Source organism: Pinus tabuliformis, chromosome 8 (assembly GCF_031772625.1).
Source record: "Pinus tabuliformis cultivar Carrire ecotype Pingquan chromosome 8, CPIR1, whole genome shotgun sequence".
In the NCBI taxonomy this organism is placed as follows: domain Eukaryota; kingdom Viridiplantae; phylum Streptophyta; class Pinopsida; order Pinales; family Pinaceae; genus Pinus; species Pinus tabuliformis.
Genome location: NC_142294.1, coordinates 724,882,462 through 724,890,379, shown reverse-complemented (window position 1 = coordinate 724,890,379; position 7,918 = coordinate 724,882,462).

The following is a 7,918-nucleotide window of genomic DNA, read 5'->3' as shown; positions in this document are numbered from 1 at the left end:
CACCACCCATCATATGTCCATTGGTATGACTCCTTTCCATGCTTTATATGGTTATGATGCTTTATCTTTTGCTGATATTGTTTTTGGAGACAACAAGGCCCCAAAGGCCAAGGATTGGATCCTGGAGAGCCAAGATATCCTCAAGGCTCTCAAGGATAACTTACAGGCAGCCCAGAACCAGCAGAAGATGTATGCTGATCGGCATCGAGTAGAGAGACATTTTGAGGAGGGTGACTTGGTCTACCTTTGATTGCAGCCGTACCGACAATCCACACTCAAGAAGAAGGGGGCCGAAAAGCTGCAACCAAGATTATTTGGGCCGTATAGAGTGAGAAGGAGAGTTGGAGAGGTGGCTTACGAGTTGGAGCTACCACCAGGGAGCAGGATTCATAACATCTTTCATGTGTCATGCCTCAAGAGGGTGTTGGCATAGCAGGTTACAACAGTCATGGAGTTTCCTCCACTTGATGATGAGGGGCATTTAATCTTAAAGGCATAAGCCATCTTGGAAACCAGAGAGAGGAAGCTCAGGAGCAGGATAGTCAGAGAATATTTGGTGCGATGGAAGAATCTACCGAATGAGGATGCCACTTGGGAGGGAGAGCACATTCTGGAGCATCTGGCATTGAAGTTGCTTGAGGAAAAGCAACATTTGGGAGGGGAGGACTGTAATGTACCTTCCTAAATAATTTTGGAACAAGGTTTAATTTTGTATTATGAGGCCAATTTTGGAGTTAGTGGACCCCATTCGATGCTATTAGGAGATTACACTAGGAGAAGATGTTTTGTTTTAAAGTTAAGTTACACATGGGGGCCACCCTCACTAGGGAATTGCGCACTCCCTAGTTCGATATGCATAAAGGGGCCCATGACGGAGGACGAAATGGAGGGAAAATTCACCCATGAAAACTATATAAGGAGGGAATCTCTCCTCTTCCTATTCATTCATGTGTATCGATTTCTCTTTGTTGCTCGAGCTGCTTAGCCGAGTCACTGGCTGTTTAGCACGAGTTCTTCAGACGAAGAGCTCATCCTTTCTTTGGGGGACTTCGAGTGCCACCCTAGGAAGGTTTCCTTCATTTCTTCAGGAGGAGATTCACATTGTGATTTCCAGCAGTAGCATTTCCTTTCAGGTGGTGCGTATTTCTGGAGGACGCAGTGAGAGAGGAGGCCGAGTTGTTTGTGGAGTTGAGTAGTAGAGTATTGTTGTGAGATTTTCCGGAGGAGAGGCTAAGGAGGATTTCAGCCCTTGGGGGGAGTTTGGGAGATGATTGGGCTTCAGGCTTGGCAGTGTGACTTTCGCACTACCTGGGCCAGCGCAGAGGCAGTATTTGGGGAGCTCATTTCGTGGGTAGAGCATCAGCCCTTGAGGATGAGCTTTGCCATGGAGGTTGGAGGAGCCATTCAGAGTGAATTTTGATTCCTTTCCAGAGCATGGAGAAAGACTTTGTGGCCATTTCTTGCATGCCATTTTGTTGGAGTTGTTTGGAGGGCGTAGGCCATAAAGGAGGTCGAATTTTGGTGGTTGGTTCCAGGGCAAACCCTTTCTGGTTTTTTTTGGGTTTGGCCAAGGAGTTTGTGGCTGAAGTTTCATCATTTTCCGAGCACTGGAGGCGGGGTTTCTTGCAGCTTCTTTCTAGCCAACAACTGTCGTAACTAGGAGACAGCGCAGAGCTTTAGAGGAGCAGTGTATTTCTAGCATTTGTGATTACTGTCGACACCTGGGTTCTGTTTATCTTGCCCTTAAGGCAAGCCTAGGTGATCTTTCCATACTATTGTACATTGCTCCATTAATAAATAAAATGGATCAGTTGGTTCCTATTTCTGTTGTGTATTGAATATTTGCTGATAGTTTAATTTTTCTGTGCAAAAATCGAATTGGCTTTCGTATATCACTCTTTGTTTAAGTTTGAAACATTATAGAAAGACGAGGATCAAGTCAAAATGATCTGAGCCATTGATTAGAATATAATCTGGGTTTTTGGTTACTCAACGAGAAGATTATAAGAATAGGATTGATGGGCATTTGGAAAATACATCGAGTGAGAGATAAAGTGATCGATTTCTCAAGAGAGTAGCGCAACAGTTGCTGGAGAAGTGATCGAGGTGATTTTTTGCAGTGAGGGGTAGGGATAGTTTCTGGAGGAAGTTTTCCAAATCCAGAGAGTACAAGGAAGAGAGGACAGAAAGACATATAGAGAGGTTTACATAGGGCCACGCAGAGTTGTGTTGTGGCAGTGCAAAGCTTCAGAGGGAGTCCGTAATTCTGCTAAGGAACAGTCAGGATCTAGTGCCAAAGTCAGGGTGTGAGACCGGGAGGCCAGAGGGCCGAAGTTTCCAGCTAGAAGAGGATCAAGAGGAGGTGGAATGCAGTCCTAGCAGCAGTGACTGCGTAGCGTGATGCAATACTGCGCATAGGCAGCGCACAAGCTCATCTCCAATGCAGATCAATGCCAGATTTTCTAGTGACAAGGTGAGATCATCTCATTATATTTTTGTCCAGTTAGGTCTCTGTATAGGATAGCCAGTTTGGGCATCTGAAGAATTGTACTCAGAAATTATTGCATAATACTACAAACCCTGAGCTGTTGCAACAATTTTCCCACATTGAGTTTTTCCGGGGACATTGGTCCAAAATCAACATGTCACTTGTGTGTGTTATTCCTTTCTTGCTCAGTTCTTGTTTCAACATACTATTCAAGTTGTAAAGGTTGCAGCTATATTTATTTCAATGTTTACTGTATAATACTGTAAATAACTTAATTCAGTAGGAGAAACATAATCAGTTGTTGCAGTAGTGATTCAGCGATTTCAAATTTTCACATGGTATCAGAGCGAATGTGAAGCAAGAGAGCACAATAGAAGAGACGAGAATTGAAGAGAAGGAGGGAGATCAAAGTACTGTGTAGGCAACAAATCGAATCCCCAGAAGGATTGTGTAGTCCAAGCCAGGAGGGAAAGATTCTAAAGGAAGATCTCTCTCTGAGTGAGTTGACAGAGAGGTAAGATTTCCAAATTGAGATTTGTCAGCAGCAGAGGGAGCAGCACAATAGAAGCTTTAGCGCAGAGCAATCTTCAGGTGGGATGCAGTTTTCCGCAACAGTTGCTGGGGTGGAAATATGTCAGGAAAAGGAAGGAGACATTCTTTGAGGGAATTTCCTCCTAAGAGAATTAATAGCTAGGGAATTCGATTTCCCAATTGATGAGAAACAGTAGAGAGGAGCAGATCTACTAACTCCAATAGGGAATGCGTAGGCCAGCCTAGCAGCAAAGCAAAGGAGAGAGGAGGCAGTTCGACATTTTGTTGGCAGAGATGGCAGCTAATGGGCTGATAGATCAATATCGGTTGGATGGAGCATCCAACTATGTGATATAGAAGGCTAGGATCTCATGCCTTCTAGATGAACATGATCTCAAGATGTATGTCGATAATGTAGTAGTCGTACTCGCTGATGCAGATCCACTCAAGAAGTACAAGGTTGAGATGGCGAAGGCTAAGTAGTTGATCCTCGACGGAGTAAGGGATCAAGTTGTATGTCACATTTCTGGAAAAGGGACGACCAAATAGATGTGGGATGCCTTGGCTACGTTATATAAAGGAACTTTCGAGCAGCGGAAGATGTACATGGAGGAGAAGATGAGATCAACAAGGATGCAGAAAGGGGAACACATTGATCCGTTCCTATCAAAGCTTCAGGAAGTCCGAGATCAGTTGGCAGCTGTAGCGTCAACACCTCAGCCTATAGAGATGGTGAGGTTGGCCCTGAATTCAATCTCAAAAGAATGAAAAGTATTTGCCTAATGTATCTTGGGCAAAGAGAAATTGCAGAATTGGGAGGGAATGTGGGCTGCTCTTCAACAGGAAGAGATGCGGTGAGACTTAGTCGAGTGAAAACTTGATGCCATAAGCAATAGTGAGATGAAGCCCAAGGAAGAGGAAGAGAATGCAACCCTTGCATCAAAGAGGCAGCAGGACTAGCGGAAGAAGAAGAAAGATGTCTCAAAGATAAAATGTTTCTGGTGTGGTGAATTTGGTCACTACGCTACGCAGTGTCCTCTTGAGAAGAAGGACAAGGATGAGAAACATGATCTGTAAGTTGCAGATGCAAAGATCGAGGAGTTTTCCATGATTTCCTAGATACCTCCAGGGGAGAGGTGGGGTGATCTAGTATTGTACTTCAAAATAACTGCAGATGGACAGGATCCTTAAGGAGTCCAACTATTGTATCAATACCTTGCTATGGGAGCCCATATCAGAAGTAGCAAGACGGACTAGGGTCAATTGGTGCAGAGGAGTGTCGTAGTGACAGTGGTGGTGGCTAGGAGTGCCAAAGTCTGAGCAGTGCAAAGCTAGTGTTCGTAACAGTGCAGTTGGCACAGAGCAGAGTCAGCAGTGTTGATCTAGATTGTCATTGATGTCAATATGGCAATATTCCAAGATACTAAATGACGATATGAAGCCAAGGAGAAGCAAAGCAGATCCGTGAAGAAACAGGAGCAAAGCCATCAGGGAAGCCATTGGAAAGTCATTGGAAGCCATTGGAAGTCAAGAATAGGAGCAATCAAAGAAGAGTTCATCAGAAGTAGTTTATTGGAAGCCATCATGAAGCCAAAGCGTAAGAGGAAGAGGTCATTAGAAGCCACGAGAAGTAAAGAGGAACACATCGGCGGAGGTGCATAAATAGTGTTAACAGAGGAGTTAACAGTAATATCAAAGAAACAATGGAGGAGCATAAACAGAGTTATTGGAGGTCACAGGAAGATAAGCCACAGGAGCAACAACTATTGGAAGAATGGAAGAGTGAAGAGAAGTCACAGGAGCAATAGCTATTGGAAGAGCGGGATAGGAAAGTGCGAACTTCCTTGATCGTGGCTGAAGTCCCGCACTCAATCCTAGCTGTCGATCTCATAGTCAACCCTTAGATCACGGTCAAATGCGGGGGTTAAGGCCGTTGTTAATCCATGTGCCAGTCGAAGTCCCGCAAATCGTCGATTGTGATGAGCTGCAAACCCGACTGCTCCAATAGAACACGCTCTATTGTTATATCGCATCCGCAATACCGAAACTGCCGCATCAAAAGTTATGTAATGCAAAGGAATGTCACACTGAAAATTTGCGATTGCGATATCTATATACAGACCCACGGGACCATTACAATACGCCATAATACAACATCGCAAGCCTCTTTAAAGCCTTGCCACATTGAAATCCGCCGATTGCGATATGTACTGTGCACCCGATCATTTTATGGTAACAACTCTATTGAAATATCACATCCAGTTCATTGCAAGCTTTAAAGCCTTATCACGTTGAAACCCCGATTGTGATAGTATGCGGACCCACTGCACCATTATAATACTTCCTAAAGAAATATCACATCCGTCACATATCGCGAGTCTTGAAGAGATGTAGCGATGGAAAACCGCTGATTGCGATAAGGTTGTGGACCGGGTTTATTAACAACTGATTAAGATCATATCACATCCGCTCCGTCGGCAGTAGTGGAATCACTATGTTATGTGCAAACCTCCGAAAATTGCGATTGTGATTAAGGTGATGATGTGGCTGGTGGGACCACCCATTATATGGTTTTAACTATGTTGATATGTGAATATCGATGATGTTGATATCACAGGACAGAGCACACTTGTAAAACCTCAGATTTTCATGAAAGTTGCGATTGCAAGATTAAAGGAATGATGTGGCATGTGGGATCTCCAATATGGGTATAACCTCTCTTGTAATGTGATTTTCATGAATAATTAATTATGTGGATGAAAGGGCCTCTCTGATATAATTTTAATATGTGACATCATAAGTCGGCCTCTCTTCCAAATGAACACGTCTTTTGAGTATTGGTGAACTCGAAGAGACAGAGGAAGCCGAAGATCGAGAAGTCGAAGGTCGAGAAGCCAAAAGGTCGAGCGAGCGCATAGGAAGCCGAAGATCAAGTGAGCGAAAAAGGAAGCCAAAGGTCAGCGTATCAAGCATCTATAACAGAGAACAAGGAAAGTTCACAACTGGTGAACTGGAAGAAATAGAGAAAACCGTAGGTCCAGCGAGACAAAAGGAAGCCGAAGGTCCAGCAGGAAAAAAGAAAAAATCCGAAGGTCCAGCAGGACAGAAGGAAGCTGAAGGTCCAGCGGGAAAGAAGGAAGCCGAAGGATGAGCAACTCTGTTGATCGGGTTAACCTTTGAAAGGCTCAGACCAGTGATGAATTAATCAAGTACATAACACAACCTGAAGAACAGTTCTGTGAAAGGAAATAAAGTTTCATCTGTCATCGTTTGAAGGGAGCAGTAGACTGCACCAGCATTGAGGTGTTTGCGAGTTTGTTTCTTGGAAGTAAGATATCGCGACAATAAGAAGCAGTCACTCCCGAAACAGTTACTACAATAGTAAAGAACAGAGGCTTGAAAACAAAGAATTGCTTTTGTGCATACATTGAGGCCTAGCGCAGATATCTTGTTGGAAAGCTTCAACAAATCTTGGAAACATTATTGGAGATCATGATGCCTATTTGAAATCATCATGAGGTAACTTCGCAGACTCTGTTAGGGCAATATGAAGAGTTGTGAAGACTCCTTCATATGAGGACAGGCTGTCATTGATGTAGCAGTGAAGGTGTAGATAGACAGAATTCAGTGAAAAAGATATCGGGAGCAAAGAATTGCTACCAAACATATCTAGAAAATATATAATAGAGGGTCGGAGCTCTTGGGGTTGTTGCCTCAGAATTGGAAGGATTGGTGTCCTTGGATTTGGTGCTCCTAAATCCAAGGTTGGTGCCTTGACAAGATAGGGTCGGAGCCCTTGGGGTTGGTGCCTCAGAATTGGAAGGATTGGTGTCCTTGGAGTTGGTGCTCCTAAATCCAAGGTTGGTGCCTTGACAAGACAGGGTTGGTGCCCTAGAGGTTGGAGCCTCACAAAAAGTCCAAGTTGGTGCTTGGCAACTGGTTGGAGCCCTATATACATTGTACTTGATTTATTGTAAAGATTATATTAGTAAAATCATTTATTCCTGTTGTTCATTTTGTGTTCTCAATATAAACGATTTAACTGGTAAAAATAACAACTGAAAAGGAATACTGATTCACCACCCCCTCTCAATATTTCCAACAATTGGTATCAGAGCCAGTACCTTCACTCAAAGCATAACAACTTGAAGGTTGATCATTAGAACACAAATGGTGAAGCCAAGGAAGAAAGTCTCTAATCCTCCTAAAGACGTGTCTCTCTCTACCACTGAAATAGAAGACAATCAATTTGTGGAGGCTCCATGGTTTAATGGAAACTTTGATATATGGGAAGCAAGAATGAGGAATTTCTTAAAGACTCAAGGCACTGAAATCTGGAAATCAGTGATTGTTGATAGCATGATGGATGGAGAATCTAAGGAGTACAATGCAAAAGCAATGAAGGCAATCTTGAATGGGCTACCTAATTCTATAAATAAAAATTTAGGAAAATGTTCATCAGCAAAGGGTATATGGTACAAACTTCATGACCTTTACTCAAAATGAGCATTGACCATGACCACTAGTCAAGAAGATGATGGAAACCAAGAACGAAATCCAGAACCCATCATAGAAGCTGAAAATGAATGATGACATCAAGGCCAAAGAAGAGCTCGAAGATGAAGAGAATGAAAAAGATTCTGTAGAAGATATCCTCACTAAAATTATGGCTGCCATGGAAGAGATTATCAATTTGAAAAAGGAAAACGAGGAACTTAATAAGAAAGCACTAGTTGGTGACCAAGACCAAACAAGGAAGAAAGTTGACCGTGTCAAGTTTCAAGTGCAAGAAAGGGATGAAGAGCTTGCCAAGCTTAAGAAGGAATTTCAACAAAGCAAAAGAAAGCATCATGAAGAAGTCACATCCATGACAAATCAATTGGATAAAGCAAAGAAACG